At 39.1% G+C, this 17,494-nt stretch overlaps 1 pseudogene; it reads right to left on the reverse strand.

Annotated features, from left to right (window-relative positions):
- LOC149161111 (uncharacterized) overlaps nucleotides 1-17,288 on the reverse strand; it is a 35,440-nt pseudogene extending 18,152 nt beyond the window's left edge.
- Nucleotides 17,289-17,494: the final 206 nt, after the last annotated feature.

Consider the following 17,494-nt stretch of genomic DNA (forward strand, 5'->3'; position numbering starts at 1 on the left):
CAGATCAACCATGAAGCCTTTCCCCTCCTTTTCCATTCATTTACAACAACAACTATTGCTTGAAGGATTAACATTGGAAATTCCACCTCTTCTTGGGCGTTGGAATCACCTAATAGGATTGACTATTAGCCACCCCTATCAAGGTAGGGAACACCTTTATGGGACTTGGTCTAGTTAGATATTGGAAGGTGGTCGCAGTTTGAAATATTAATATGCCCTCAACATACAGTTTGGTCCACTTAGATGCTTGTGTGATCTTAGTCTCTAATGAATGGTTGCTTTCACTAGAGTTTAAATTGGTCTTTCTAGGTGGCCAACAACGACACAGAATTTGATGGCACCCACTCCACAGATACCCAAGACCTACAAAGAGATTAATGAATTAACAGATGCAACATTTCCCACTTGAAATAGAGTGTTAGGCAACAGGACGACTTGAGTAACCGATACACATCCTAGATCACCCCTAGGACCCAAGACATTGATCTTATTTTAGCTAGCATAAAGAAATCTTGATGATCACAATACTGGAACCAGTGTGCCCCCAAGATGGCCTTGACACTACCTGATGGGCAAGCCATGTATCAAATCCTAGAACAGGATGATCTTCCGTAGGATGACTGTGGAGGGCTTGTGGCATCTGTTGGAGCGCTAATGATGGAGAGATGATGCACTACATTGACCTTTGAAGACCCATGGAGATGACTTGGCTGCACCTAAACTTGATTTGGGACCCTTGGAGTGTTTATTTGGCATCTCAGTGACAAATTCCAACCATGGGACGTGATTCCTCTTTTTGAGAGGACCAATTTTGACTATTGTAGTTCTCAATTTGGACAAGGGAAAGTGTATTTTTGAATAAGTCCCACATGTGCATATTTGATCAGGTTGACCCTGAAGCAAATTGGTCACCCTTGGAAGGCTACAAATACAACTCAAGTTACACTAATTTGGACAATCATCATGGAGCATTCTTCTATTCTCTTCCTTTGTTTTGGCTCGCACAGGTCTGAGGCAGGTTCATGGAGAATTGGTTCGCATGAAGGTGAAATTGCAGGGTTCAAAGCTCAAATCTATGTTTTAGGGTTTTGAGTCTCAACCACAGGGTTGTCATAGTAAAATCTTGGTTGTAAACGCAAGCAGTCCATCTCATCCATGTAGTTGAATCCTTTCAGCCGCACGCACAACACATCTTCCCTGCGGTTCAAAAGCAGGGTTTGTTTTTTGCCAATTACCACAATTGACCTTAGTTGACTGCAATCGACTGAAGTTGACTATAGTATGGTGAAGTAACATTTGGTCTTTTGTTGGAATCATATTTTGGATCTTGTTATATTGATTTTGCTGGGATCACCTTCACGAATATCATTCAGTTGATGTTGTAGGATAGTTGTATGGATGAAGACATAGATCATTGTACTCACTTTTGTTGAATCATTCAATGACAATCAAATAAGAAGAAGAATTTGAAATGGTTTTCCTCATAGTTGTTTTTCCCTAGTCTCTGACCAATTTAGGTGTCTCTATGTGTGAATGATTTTCTTATATTATTCCTTTATGTTTTGATGCATTGATGATAACGTTGTTTTTTTATACAATTGCATATGTTGCTGAATAATATTTTAAATCTAAATAGTTATATGATGCTATGGGGTGAATTTAATATGCAAATGTTAAAATGTAATTAACAGAGCAAAGAACAATATAGCCCTAAGAAAAAACAAATTCAACATGGAGCTTCTTTGAGGTTGGATTTGAGGATTACTCCTCAAATGATGGATGATCATGATGCTATGAGACACTTCCAACCTTCCTTTCACCATGAATTATAATTTGGAGCCCAAAAATGGCATGACATCATCATATTAGAGGCTTACGACTCATTTGTGGATCTATTTTGACATTATTTCATGTTGAGCTAGTGGGTTGGCTTGTAACCCAAGGCTTATTATATGATTACTCATTATCAAACTTGTTTAGGAACCTCATTAGTTCAAATTAGGTGAGGTAGACCTCATACAAATAAAAGGTCACCTCACATTTGTTATGAAACCAACTCAAAAAGAAGAAAAGATAGATCAACGACTTAAAAATTATCCACTTCTAGGGACTTATATAGGATTAGGGGTAAATCTGATTAGGGAAATTTGTTATGCAACCAACTCACAAATCAGATTTAAGAACCTCCCAAAAAAATTCCTTCTTGACCCTGTGGTAAGTTTTTAAAAATCCCATGTGCCCTCCTAAGGGAGAGGTGTGCAATTTCAAAACAATATTTTGTTTGAGTTGGGAATTCTTACAAAGATATAAGCGATATTTGTACCATAATGAATCAATTTTCCAGCTAAATGTATCAGATATACTCGGATCTTGCTGTAACTTTTGAATGAGCGTCCACACTTCTTCGTCATTCTACCATTCATCCCTTGCTTCAGTTATCCAATCTCGTTGGATAATGGAAATGACACAAAAGAATCCTTCCACATCCTCATCCTTTCTTGAGAGTGCATCTGCAACAACATTTTTCTTCCCTTTTTTGTAGAGGATTTCAAAGTCATAACCCAACACCTTTGTGACACATTTTTGTTGCTCCTCTGAAGATAATCTTTGTTCCAAAAATTATTTAAGACTATCATGATCTGTTTTTACCTTGAAGTGTCTTCCCATTAGGTATGGTCTCCATTTCTTTAGTGCATGTACATTTCCTTCTCATAAATAGGTTTGTGTAAATAATTTCCCTTGATTGGACGAGTTTAAAAAATAATGAGTTTTTCTTCTTAATTAAAACAACACCAATTCCATTTTTTGAGGCATCACATTCCACAATAAAGATTTTTGTGAATTCTGGCGTAGATAAGACCAATGGTTGGCACATTGCCTATTCAATATGTTCAAAGGCCTTAGTTGCTTCTGGAGTTCAAGAAAATGTATCTTTATTCAGTAATGTTGTTAGAGGTGTTGAAATTCTCCCATAATTCTTAACAAACTTGCGATAATACCTTGCCAACCCGAGAAATCCTCAAAAATGCTTTATGGTTGTTGGGATTTTTGATTCCTCAATGAATTTAATTTTTTGAGGGTCTACCTTAACACCCTCATGAGATACAATATGACCCAAATATTCCACCTCATGTACTCAAAATAAACATTTGGAGGTTTTGGCATATAATTGTTTCTCCTCCTATAGTTTGAGCACCCCGTCAACATGTTGAACATGATCCTTCCAAGACTCGCTGTAGATTAATATCTCATCAAAAAATACTAACAAAATTTTTCCAAGGAAGGGTTTGAAAATCGAATTCATCAAACCTTGAAATGTGGAAGGTGCATTAGCAAGGCCAAAAGGTGATGAGCCTCATCATTGGGTAACTATATGGACCTTAATCGACCTCCTAGCTTAGTCAAATCAACTCTTCTCACAATTTATTACATATTTTGATTGTATTTTGCTTAATGAGATGAGACAAAGTCAGATATTATGCCTAGTGGACTACTGTGCATTGGTTGCAGGTTTTTGAGAGAAAATCATGAAAATTTTGGCTAATTAAGGGCTAAAACTCGAATGAGACAAGGAGAAGAGATTGTAGGAGGTAGATCCTCCTCATTTACTCCTCACTCATTCAAATATTCCTCCATCAATCACACTAGCTCGGAGTACAAGCAGCCAAGTCATGGAGATCAAAAGGCAGCCGAGCAAGTGACAGTTAAAGAGCTAGTTTATCTTGAGTTTTGGAGCCAAGCCTCCTTAGATTTAGGAATTCATTGGAGACTTCAGTTGTATAAATAAGGAGGCCTAGAGCCTCATTAGGATTCAAATTTTTGCTGTAAAAACACTAGTCATTTTCGAGTTCAAGACTTGTGGAAGACATTGTTATGTAATTTTTTGATTTGATAATGAGAATGAACATTTCCTTGATCCAACACTAAGTTGACTCAAAGGGCTGAAGCTCTTGGGTTAGGGCCCAACCCTAGCAGCAACGTATCCTCTTATTGTATTTGTATGCTTAGATTGATTTCATAGATTAATGGTTGAGTTGTCTTTAATATTATTTCATTGCAAGTAGTTGTAAATTTGATTAATTTGCTTCCATTTGTGCTTTACTTCAACAATAGCTTAGAAGAGATAAAGGAACATCACAAAGCTATCAATAGGTGTATTTGGCCTCACTCCTTCCTTCAGGGATCATGGTTTGAGGAAAGAACCCCTATGTAGCCCCAAAAGACGAATTATGCTTTCTCATGGAATTCAGGGTTTTTTGTACTTAGGAAAGCATTTGATCAGTTTGCAACAATATGATTTAGTTATCATTTCTTCTATCTTCAATATTACATTAGATCTCATCAATGTTTCATATTATTCTGCAAGTTTTCCCATGCATGAAATAGGTAGCTAGCTCATGAAATTCTATTTTCCTTAGTTAATTGAAATCCTTCTTGTTTACATGATTTATGGATAAATGTCAATGGTTGATGTAGTGCAGGAGTTTCAACAGTACATAGAGATTTCATGATCAACAACCTCATCCCAACTTCATCCATCCATGATCATTCCTTTCTTTCACTAAAACCCTCACCAATTTCATCATTTCACAAGAATACTTCTCCAAGCTTGTTGAGAAAATCCAACCATCTCCCAACTCTGGTTTTGAGTTCTGAAGTGGTCCTAGGCACTCCCTTGCCTCATTCCATCCACCATCCACCTTCCCTAAGCCTTCCATCACCTTCAACATCCCTCCTTTTTCTCTCGGTTGTATCCTGTAGGAATACAGGGGATCCTATAGGAATTCAGGACATCCTGTAGAACGCATTAGGACATCCTGTAGGTTGACAACTAGTGGCCTGTTTTGAGGACGAATTGAGGAAAAATCCCCTAGGAAGCTAGAAAAGGACCCCTAATTGTCTCCCAAGCCTTCTGACCATTCACCATCATACTTAAATCACCTGCCACATCACCAAAAGAGATTAGCTTTCACACTTTCACATAAAAAAGACAAAAAGAAAAACAAAGTTATTTTGGTCATTTACATGCACAAAAGTAGAATGTTTGATGTTTCAATTTGCATGCTTAGGATAGTAGGATTGCATACATGTTAACTTAGCATTCTTTTGAAGCAAAGCCTCTTAGCAGTTAGTTAGAAGAATGGTGTGTTTAAGCTTTTGATTTTAGTCTTTTTCCTTACTGCAGTAGACAATATTGCTTTTACTATAGATTTCTCTTTTCCTCATTGGCAATCAACCTTCTTCTGAATCAATAGAATTCTGGTTTGAAAAACCTTAGTGGTCTATCGCTAGCTTAGTAGTGACAAAGATTAGACCCATCACATTTACTTGTGTATACAACACTGTCACCTCCAAGTTTGTACGAACCCCATGTTGATGAAGTAAAGTTGGTAGCCCTAGGAGTTGCAGCATTCTTGCTGCAATACTGGTGCTCATCACTTTTTGGCGCCATTGTCAGGGAGGTGCTTGAGTAATATGTGATTTCTACCTTCTTTCTTCCATTTCTTATCTTTGACATTCTGCTATTAGCTTCATTTTTGCAAAAGTAATTTAGTTTGCTTTCCTTTCCATTATGCATTCTTTGCTTTCTTTTCCATTCTACAAGTGAGATTTCATTCAAGTAGTTAGTTTTAATTTAGTTAGTTAGTTTCCATTCAGTTTGTGATTTCAATTCTGCAATTATTCTCAAAGCTTGAAAAAAAAAAAAAAAAAAAAAAAAAAAAAAAAAAACACTTCTTTCATGCCTTGTAGGAATAGGGATAACTTAGGGATTTTTTTGCCAAATACCCCCACTGCTTCAAACAACCAACCTTCCCTCTTCTTCGGTGGCTATGAATTGGAGGACACTGATGAACATAGTGAGGAACTAGAGGGAGAAGAAGAGGAGAAGACAAGAGTGAAAAGGAAAATGGAAAAAGGGGAGACAAAAGACAAGGAAGAATAGAGGTCTACAATGCAAGGAAAAGAAGGGGAGGAATCACCCATGGTATCTCCAAAACCCACTGAGAAAGAGGTAACAACTGCCCTCACTGCCCTTAGTACCCCTATCAAGCAAAAAGGGAAGAGACAGAGACAAACTCCATTGTACTTTAGGACAAGAAAAAGTACAATAATAAGGCAAGGAAAACCTCAAACTCCCACCAAGGTTCCTATTGTCATTGAAGACTCACCAAAACAGCAGGAAAAGATAGCTCCTCTTATGAAAACTCAAGGAGAAGGATCATTAGGACAAGCCTCTCCCAAGTCTCCTATCACTTATGTTAGGAGGCCTATCACTAGATCTGCCTCATCCAAAGGAAAAGGCCTCCTATAGGATACAAAGAAGGACCTATAGGAAGCGAAGGCAATCCTACAAGAAACTCTGCTAAACCTACAAGAAACTTAGAAATTGGACAAAGAAGGGAGTATGCAACAAGAAACAAAGACGGAGGATCCAGAGCTGAGGGAACATAGTCCTCAACCTAACCTTGAATCCTACTACAAATTTATTGAAGGGTGTAGGGTCATTCCGCAGAAATTTTCCATCCCAAAAGGCATGACTGAAACTTCATAATGACCCTCATGAGTTCTGAATGATGTTTTTAGAAGTCTTCAGTCTTCATTCTAATTCGATGATATCTTGAATGAAGATCCAATTTGGTGAAGTAAATTTCTCCATGTAATTCATCCAACAATTCATCAATGACAGTAATGGGAAATTTATCTTTAATAATGATCTTGTTGAGCACCCTATAATATGGACACATACGCCATGATCCATCCTTATTATGCACCAATACTACTGGAGAAGAGAAAGAACTTTGACTAGGTTTAATTATACTAGCCTCTAGCATTTCTGCAACCATACGTTCAATTTCACTCTTTTGGGCATATGGATATCTGTAGGGTCTGAGGTTTAGAGGAACACTTCCTAGAACCAAATGAATAGCATGATCATGATCATGAATAGGTGGGAGGCATTTAGGAGTATCAAATACCTTGGAATGATTTTCCAAGACTTTTCGGAGATTTTTAGAAATAGATGATTTCGATGTTTGAACCTCTAGTGAGCATAATTGTGAAATTACACCCGATTTTTCTTTCTTTAGAAGCCTTGTCATACCATTGAAGATGATTATCTTTCCAGTTTTTCTTATGATACATCTTAATTCAACTTCCTTTCCTTCCCAAAAATGTTCAAGAAAAGTTCTTGAAAATTAAAAGCTATCGTCCCCAAAGATTGTAACCATTGGACTCCTAGTACAACATCATCACCACCCATTGGAATGGAAAACATTGGACTATTCAATACATATTCTCCCATGGTTAGCTTGATATTATGGCACTTTCTAGAGTAATTTGTAGTTCCTCCATTTACAACCATCACTTGACACTTTGGTGCTAGATATAGGAAGTGTTGTAGTGTTTTAGTAGCAATAGTGTACCAAAATACACCTTCTTAGAAATAGGTTGTTCCTTGCAAAGAAAAAACAAGCAGTTTGGTTTTTGTCAGTGGACAATCATGAAGAAAAAAAGTATTGCAAATGGTGAAAACAATACATATACAAACATAAAATAAAACAAGTAGATAAACACACAAATAATTCTTAATGAAGCAAACAAGTCAACTTAATTATGAAAAATGGTTTCCTTTATTGACTACTGGTGGTAGAAGATGAATGTAAATAGTAGAATACTAAACACTTGAAGAGAATTCTTTGTGATATGGTGGTAAAAAATCCTCAACAAGGAGGTTCCTTTGTTCACCCTGTTTGCAAATTTCTCCTCTCTATCCAAGAAGTATCAAGGCTCTCTCAATGGTGAAATCCTCTCCACAGTAGAGTGATGCATTGCTAAGAAGCAATTCTGCCAACACAATAGTGCTCTACTTCTTTTGCTTCAACAATGAATTGAAGGTTTGTTCTGATAGAAATTTGGCTAGTGTAACATTATCTTCTCTTTAGCTCTCACATGGTCTGTTTATATATAATTTTTCGAATCCCTCTTCCCTCTCTTGGTTCATGAATGAAAATGACTTATGAGTAGGACAAGAGGATTCCTTTGAGGGCTACATATCTTCAGGGCGACTTGAATTCATACATCCTTGAATGAAATCCTGTCAGAGAACCATCTTCCGAGTGTGGGAAGTGGTCCCGAATTGCTGAGTCGGCCATTTCTTTAACCATGTGACTTTCAAAGGAAATGTCACGTGTCAGATGACTATCAAAGGGAAAGCTGCACAATCATCAATTTTTAATTCAGTATACATTGGAATTTAGGAGGATTTTTTTTTTGAACTTCATAATGTCTTCAGTTGGAAAAAATTGACTTGTGTATTCTACTAGATGAATTTGGGCATCTTTTGGATTGTAAAAATATGTGTACGATTTTCTAGTGTTAACAATTGCCCCCTGATGTATGAGGTTAGGAGAAAACGTATAGCTGAAATACATCATGTTTTCTTTCCTGATTGAGAGTCTGATCAACTTCTGGATAGAGAGAATAACTTGTTGCAGAGATGAGTAGGGAAACAACCTTAACTGAGGATAAAAGATAACCATGCTTTGAAAAAAGTGCTTATACGAGGCGGGCATGTCCCATGCTCGTTATGATGACTAGTGACTATTTATTACAATCAGACAAGAAATATTCCTGTCAAGTTAGTGTTGGAATGGCTGACATGCTGATAGCTGATGATGATAACTGTTGACACCCTCAAGGGCGCTTCTGACACATAGACGGAGTCAGGTGCCCCCATGCATCAAGAAAAGGTGAAGCACTGCTGGAGTGAGGTGCTTGTGGATGCATGGGTCTTTGACTGTGGGTACCTCCCACACATCAAGATGTAAGCACTGTTGAGTGAGGTGCTAAGTGATGTGTGGGTCTTCGACTAAATGAGAGAAATGCAATGGTCATGAAATACGATACCACACTGACATGAGAGATTTTTTTGGTATCACATATCAGGGAGTCTGATGAAATCAATGGATAATAGTGATTCCCATTGTTCCACACAAGGATGTCCTTGAAGGCAGGGGGGGAGCACCAAAGGTACTACCTCGATCCTGGAATATGGGTGTTGAAGTTGCTGGGAAAGAGGCATCAACAACCTGCAATGCTGTTCGGGAAATCAAGATGTGTAGTGAAACAAATTGTAATATGGTGGGTCAATAAGGCATGATAACAAAAGCTAGTGATGTGAATGGATATGGACAACTTGCCCGAGGATAGAGCTATAATGGGAGTGGCGGCATCCAAAATAATTCTTCTAAAGGGATTGGCCCTAGAGTCAGTAGGACATCTAGGGTTGGTGTGAGTATGTTCTGTCTGTCGTGAAAAGGTGAATGAATGTGGATTATGTGCGAGCTCCAACCAAGGGCGACTAGGGACTTCCACCAAGTACAAGGTATGAAAATATGGGTGGGAACCATTTTCCTAAAAAAAATTTGTACACTTTCCAAAAGAATGTAAAGGTAGTTTGGGATGTACATACATGGAGATAGGTGCCCCATGAAAATAGTGACTTGCATGATGATGGAGGTAAAGTGTATTTTGTAGAGGGAGGGGGCCCCATTGGTTAGTCTTGGTGTTGGGTTGGTGAGGCAGATGAAGTGATGTAAACGATCTTATGCTATATGGAGGGTTGATAGGCCCAATGTATAACACATGAGCGTTCGTCTTTATCCGTCACAAATGAATAAGGTGGCCCGAGAGTAGGGTTGATTAGAATTAAGTGAAGAAGAGATATATGAGGCTAATATTAGGGGAATGCAAGTGAGATGGCTCCCTGGATGGAGTAGATGGTCATGGATTCCAAATAAAATGTAGGGGGGATATAGCATGAGGTTATCCATGAGTGGGTAGGATCTATCGATCAGCGTGGATGTTTACCAGGTGCAAGGGGAGGTGGTGGTAAATGTGGTCGAGATGATGGAATCTATGGTGCATTTAAGATAAATGATGTCAAGATATGCAAATATTTGGAGGAAGCCTATCACGCTGAGTGAGGAATGATACCTGTCCTGTCCATGATCCTTGAGGTGCTGATTCTGGCGGGAAGTTACTATCATACCTGATGGGCCTCTAAATTAGACAAAAATTAAGGCACATATAACCTTTCTTAGGTACATGAAGGTTATATTAAACCTCTCCTTCTACACTTAATAATGTTTTTTTAGCTATAATATGTTCATTATGAAGGTTTAGAGATAATTTCATATTTGTGCCTAATGTTATTTATTTTTGTAGAATATCTTGAGAATATTGGGAAGATTATGAAGATTTGGAGGAGGATATAATCTAGGGACTTTATCTATACTACAGGAGGATAGAGATTGGATAATAAATCAACAAGATATTATGAAATTATTGCACAAATTCTGGAGCTCCAATGATTGAGAAAATCTAGGAATGTGTTCCCTGTCATTTAATGCAGATTCCTAGTGTTGGGAACCAAATCTACTTGACGGCTTTTTGAGAGGAAAGATTCCTACTTTCAAGGTGAATGCTTCCTCATCTTTTTTTATAAGTACCAATTCGAATTTTCCTCTAGGGTATGTTTTTCTTAGTCTTCTTGTGGAGAAAACATGTATTTTTGCAACTCCACTTTCATTTATAGCAGGGATGTAATTGAATTGATTCAAATAATGAAGTTTGGTGCCATTTTAACTTCTAAAGCTTGCTCTCCTTAATAGGACTCTGAGTATCCTTCAGCTTGGCCATCCCAGGAGCCTCAAATCCTTTTTTTATAATTTACTTTTCTTCTTTTCACTTATTATTCACATGCATCCCTTGTTCTTGTTTTTCCTATTTCTGCATTTAGTATTGATGCTTCTTTTGCTATAGGATTGGGTTAAATGGTTGAAGTGAGTTATTTTGTAGGTTATTTAGAAATTCACAAGCATTATTTCATCCTTGGAACATCTTTGGAAGGTCATAGTAATCACTGAGCTACTTGAATTGGGTTACTAGTTCATGAATCTAGAATTTCTGGAGGTTCTTGTAGCAAAATAGAAGTAATTTTCTGCTACTTTTCAGAACATGTTAATGAACTTCATTTGAGTTTATTCCACTTTCATTAGATCATAAAAAATTCAATTTAATAACAAAATTTTCTCCATTGCAGTTTCATTTGATTAGGTTATGCATTTGATAGGTTAACTAGTTCACTAGTTCTCGAATTTCCAGATTTTAGACTAGTAATTTTCTGCTATTTTTTAGCACGTGTGCTTAAGGGTATTTTGGAGTGATTCCACTTGGAATGGAGACCATTTGTGTCACTTTCTGCTTGTATTTCTTCATCTTAGGTCCCTCTCTTGTTGGTGTAGGTCTCGACCTGCGCGACCTTGGTGATTTCAGCACGTCTGTGGGCACCTCCACACTCACGACCTTAGGGGCAACTCCCTCAGATGCCATAGATCCTCTAGCACTTGCAATCTCCATGGGAATGGACATGAGGCTATTAAGGAGCTCCTGGGTTTCCTTAGGCAACCTGTCAAACACTGAACTGGCCACCAAAGCCTCAAAACTCGCAGGGTTCATGCGCAACTGATAGCTCGACACCTCAATTCTCAAAATGCAAAGTGTTTTTCGTAGGGTGGCCATCTATAATTTATAGGAAAATTCAAATTCAAATCTGACCGTTGCCCCCAAAATCCTCTCTTAAATGCTAGATTGGCGGAAGATTTTCAAAGATCTTGCATTTAAATTCCGCCTTAAATTCCGGCCCCCCACTCCTCTTAGCCATTTTGTCACTGTCAAATCATGAACAATGACCGTAACGGTCACTCTATGGCTGACATGCATGGTCTCTCCTCCTATAACGCAATTACCCATGCGCTTATGTTGATGCTATGACATTATTTCTTTCTGTACAGTCCCCCAGTTGCACAACTCTCCAACCTAGGCAGTGTAGTTTATAGTCTCGCACCTCCTTTCAGCTTCCTGGAGCACTAAGACTGTGCTTCCCTAATGTAGTCATTTGGTCGGATCCCCAGTGTATGGTTTCAATCGCCTTCCATTTACCTTCCCTGGAAATGGATCTCCATTCAATTTCACCAGTCGAACTGCTCCACCATCGGTAATATTCTTGATGACATATGGCCCCAACCAATGCATCCGAAGTTTTCCTAGAAATTTATCAAAATTGCTGTCATATAATAAAACTAAATCATTTACTTTGAAGGTGCGTAGTTTGATGTGCTGATCATGCCATGCCTTTTCACGCTCCTTTTGAACTTGCTAATGGAATCTAGCTAGAAATCTATCCTCCTCAAGCTCTGTTAGCTACATGAGCTGCTCCTCCAGGGCTCTGTGATTTTCCATTTGTGTGAACGCCACTATGCGTAGACTAGGTACAATGTACTCCAACGACATCACAACTTCTACACCAGAAACCAGCCTGAAAGGTGTTTGTCCAGTCAGGTTTTTGCAAGTTGTTCTATAAGCCCATAGCACCACGGTTACGCGCACATCCCAGTCACTCCTCTGCATATTACAAACCTTCATCAGTGTGTTCTCCAATATCTTATTAAATGCTTCAACTGTCCCATTAGCCTGTGGGTGATATGATGTATTCTTCTGATGATAAACTTGGAATTCCTCCGTCAACATGCTAATTGTTTCATTAAGAAAATGTGTACCATGGTTGCTCATCAAAATATTTGGGAAACCAAACCTAGTCAACACATAATCAAAGAGGAACTTTGCTGTTGTTTCTCCTGTACAATCCTTCACAGGCTGTGCCTCCACCCATCGGGTCAAATACTCAGTCCCAGTGATGATGTAGTGTGCAATCGTCTTCTTTCCTAGAGGTTGAATCGGTCCTACAAAGTCAATCACCCACTTCTCGAATGACTGTACTGAACTCTGCGGATTTAGAGGCAGCTCATCCCTCCGCGATGGCCTGTCAGTTCTCTAAAATGCATCGCATTCCCTACAATAAGCTTTGGAATCCTTATGCAGTGTCGGCCACCACAACCCAACATGCAATATCTTCTACGCTATTGCTTTGCCTGCATAATGCCCTCCCGCGGCTCATCCATGAGCTTTAGCGAGGATGCTATTTCGTTCAAACTCAGGCACATAGTGTCGCAGTATTTCATCTGATCCCATTTTATACAAATGTCCTGCAATGACAGAAAAGAACACTGCGCGCACCACCAACTCCTTCTTTTGTTGACTAGTATACCCTTCTAGAGCCGTTCCCATTGTCAGGAAGTGTATGATATCTTCAAAGTGATTGTCTGCGACACGCATCGCAAAGAGCTGCACATCCGACATAAATACCTCTAGATTAGTAGGCTCCTCTCCTGTTTCAATGCGCGACAAATGATCTGGCCCTACATTCAATCATCCTGGCTTCACAATTACTTCAAAATCATATTCCTGAAACAACAAAAACCATCTGCATATCTTCCCCCCCAACAGAGGCTTGTTGACCAGGTATTTCAATGCAGAATGGCCTGTATACATCTTAAAGTGTCTGCCTAACAAGTAGTGTCGGAACTTCTGGAGCACATACACAATAGCTTACCCTTTGTGCTCTATCGTCGAATCTCATCTTTGGACAACTTCCTACTTGCAAACACTATAGGGTGATCCAATTCTCCCTCACCGGCTTGTTTCAGTACTGCTCCCAACGCAATACATGACGCATCCACATGCACATGGATTTCCTTCCTCCAATCCAGGAAGACTAGGATAGGCGTGGTGACCATTTTCACCTTTAACACATCCAGGCTCCACTGACATTCCTCATTCCAATAGAATGTAGCATCATTCTTCAACATTTTTTCCATTGGTGCGGTAATCTGGGCATAACCCTTGATGAACTTCCTATAGTATCCTGTATGCCCCAGTGTTGCACGTAGCTGTTTCACACTTCTTAGTGCCTCTAAATTGATTATGATTACGATCTTAACAGGGTCTACCATTAGGCCTTATCTGCATACCACATGACCCAGCAAGATCCCAAAAGGGACACAGAACCAACATTTCTTCAAATTGAGCACGATCTGATACCTTTGACATGTATCCAACATCAAGTGTAGACTAGCTATATGGAGCTTTACCAGCCTAAACACCATCTAATCATCAAAGTATACTTCCAAAAATTTGTGAATGAAGTCTTTGAACGCCGTGATGACTATGCATGAAAAAATCACCGACGCGTTCTTCAGCCCAAAAGGCATCACAGTGTACTAAAAGCATCCCCATTCGATTGCAAAGGTCATCTTACTTCTATCTTCTGGCGCGATCTTAATCTGATGGTACCCAGAGAACCCAACAGTGAACGAATAGGCTTCCTGACCACCAACATTATCCAGCACTTCATCAGTGAACGGAGTTGGAAAGGGATCATGCACGCAGACGTCATTCAACTTCCTCAGATCTACACATATCTTGATTTCATCCTTTTGCTTCTTTTCATAAACTACCATTGGGCTCACCCAATCATATTCTTCCATCGACTCAATAATGCCTGCTGCAAGAATTTTATCCAACTCTAAGCGGACCTTTTCTTTATACTTCGGGTTAAGGCGGTAAGGCCTTTTCTTGACCGACTTCGTGTCCAGTTTTAAGGTAATCTTCATAACACCCAAGTCCCCTATTATCCCCTTCAAGTCTAAGAACTTCGTAGGGAACAAGTCCTGATATTCATGGAGCAATTCAATGACCTTATCTGCTATTGTATCATCCCAGTAGTCTCCAATATTTGCAAATTTTGGCTCCGCTTCCATGCCAATGTATACTTGTCTAGTTTTGGGTGGCATGGTGATATCTGGATTCTCTATTTGCAGTCCCTCCACTTCGCGGTGACCTTCAGTCTCTGGCTAAGCTGTAGGAAACATTGGAGAAGGGTTTGTTTATGGCCGGAAACAAGGAAACTCGTACCGTACAACTTGGAAACGCGTTTCCGGTCATACTGGCTGGTTCCTTGAGGAGGAAACATGGCCATTACAGTAGAGTTTCCTCTTCTAACTTGAATTTTTCTTGTATTTTTTTTAATTTTTTCGCTTCTAAGTTTTTATTGGGTGACTAAAATATCTTCTAGATGCTTCTAGATGCCTCTCAAGTTATAAAAAAGAGGGGTTTTTTGAGTGGGGTAGGCTAATGTTCAAGCCTATGGCCCTAGTGTTGATATGTAGTTCATGGTAATGTTAAATGACTCAGGATGTTTGAGAGTGGTTTCGCCCTCATTGGATTTCATGTGGAGAAAGTAGAATTTTAGATCTCACTCAAAATCCAGTAGACTTATCTGTTTTCCAGGATTTCAGGATTGGGGGGATTGCAATCTTTCCATTGGATTTTGTCATGTACTAGGGTATGGAAGTTGTATTTAATCAAGAGAACCAAGCCCTCTATGCAGGGGAGACTCCCAATAATCAAGAGCACATAGGGTACTAGGGTATGAAACTTGTATTTAATCAAGAGCACTAAGGTCATTTGACTATGTACGAGGAGACTCCTAATCAAGCACGAGACAAGAAATTAGAAATTTCTCATGGCTGATTTTGGATATTGCTATTTTCATTATGTGATCATTCATGAGTAAATGTGATGTAAATTTAGAGACTTATAGTTTATGCATTTACAATTGACAATTTAATCATAATGTAATAAATTAGAATGTATCATATATGCTTTATGATTGCACATATTTATTAAATGTCCTAATATATATATATATATATATATATATATATATATATATATATATATATATATATATAGATATATATATATATATATATATATATATATATATATATATATATATATATTGTGCTTCCCTGTTTCCAAAATTTGGGGGGGGGTCATGTTTCGTACCCGTGTTTGTTTCGGAAACTCGTACCTGTTTCCCCGTTTTGTGCAACTTAGGTCTCTCAGATATTAATTTTCCTTGGATCCTTGTCTTCTTCTTCAACAGCCACATTGTAGCACTTTAGCGCCTAGCGCAACTGAGTGGTCCAATCTGGTTGAATCAAATCTAAAGGATCCTGCAATATTTGGAAGATCGTTTCCTTGACCTCCTACAACGCCTCATCAATCCATTCAAATCCATCCTCAAAGATGAATGTCATCAAGAATCCTTGGTGCAAAACATCCCATTCTTCAGTGCCATGGCGAAGCTCTATTTCCAAGTACCAATTCATCGGTATTACATTCAAGGTATGACAGAACAAATGCACCCATTTCGGCTAGGGCTCCACTCCATAAACTTCAGTTCACTTTGCCAAGTGATCGCGCAGATCATTACTCCCATCATATTTCTCTGTTAATCGAACCTTTGGGCAACCAAACCATATTCTCATCATCTTTCTATACTTGCACTAATCATCAAAACTGTCTTTGTGCGTACCCCACCATCTTGCGGGCGTAGTGTGCAGCGCCAAATCCAAGGCTTGGAAGCGATGCTTCTTTGGCACTTCCCTTTCAAATGCATCCAAAAATTTATCAACATCAGTTAAACCATCATAATAAGGTAGACTTCTTACCTTCGACGATACACAACGTAGCGATTTAGTCATCATATTACAACGCAGCGTAGACACTTCATGCAATCGATTCTGCCAGTGTTCCAACTCCTCATCTGAATCTGAAGTACAAGAACTTTCATGGTCCCATGCAATACGTCCATCAACTTTCGAATTCACACAATCTTGATCTCACACCGTTATCTTATAAATTTGGTCCAAATCATCGCTGCTTTCATAATCGCAGACGGGTTCAGTATAGCACGGTCCTTCTACAGGGTCCAGGGGTACTACTACACGAAGTGATTTCTTCTCAAAAGTCATATTCCTCTTCTTCAAATTGATTACCCCATTCATGTCAGTGGCCCAATCGATCCCAAGGAGCGCAGGGTAGGGATTGATGTCATCGACAATCTCTATCACTTCAAAATCGACCAACGCACTTGCGCCTTCAATATCAGTTGTCACTCCCTTCAATCTTCCCATGGGGATGATCTTCTGTTGATTTTCCGTCCTTAAGTAAATCGAAGACCACTGCAGCACATGTCTCCCCATTCTTTCCCGCATCTGTTTAAGAAAAACATCCGCATTTGACCCCAAATCCAAAATAAATTGATCCATCTCATACTCTCCTATATGCGCAGTGTGCCTCATCTCATGCCTCATTCTTGCCTTATGCTTACCAATCTTCTTGACCATGAACGGTCCGTCAGGAGCGTTTTCTTTTCCGGCACACTTATTTATCAGCTCCTGTAATCCTTTCACAACCTTGCTATCACGCAGCAGCTTTATACAGGTCTCTAAGAAAGTATTAAGCATAAAAGGGTCCATCTCTTTAGCTAGATTATCTTGAATTCCTGAGGTAGAGGCCTCATTGAAGCTTTTCTTTGCTTCCATAAACGTTTCCCTCGCGCGCTCTAGATTAAACTCAACCTCCTTCTCTGGATCTTTGCACACCCACTCACTTTCTTCAGGCTGCTTTCCCTTATCTTCGCTAGTCGTCGCCCCACTTCGCAGCACAATATTTACATTAGGAT

This window comes from Pinus tabuliformis, chromosome 5_2, assembly GCF_031772625.1.
Source record: "Pinus tabuliformis cultivar Carrire ecotype Pingquan chromosome 5_2, CPIR1, whole genome shotgun sequence".
NCBI classification, from domain to species: domain Eukaryota; kingdom Viridiplantae; phylum Streptophyta; class Pinopsida; order Pinales; family Pinaceae; genus Pinus; species Pinus tabuliformis.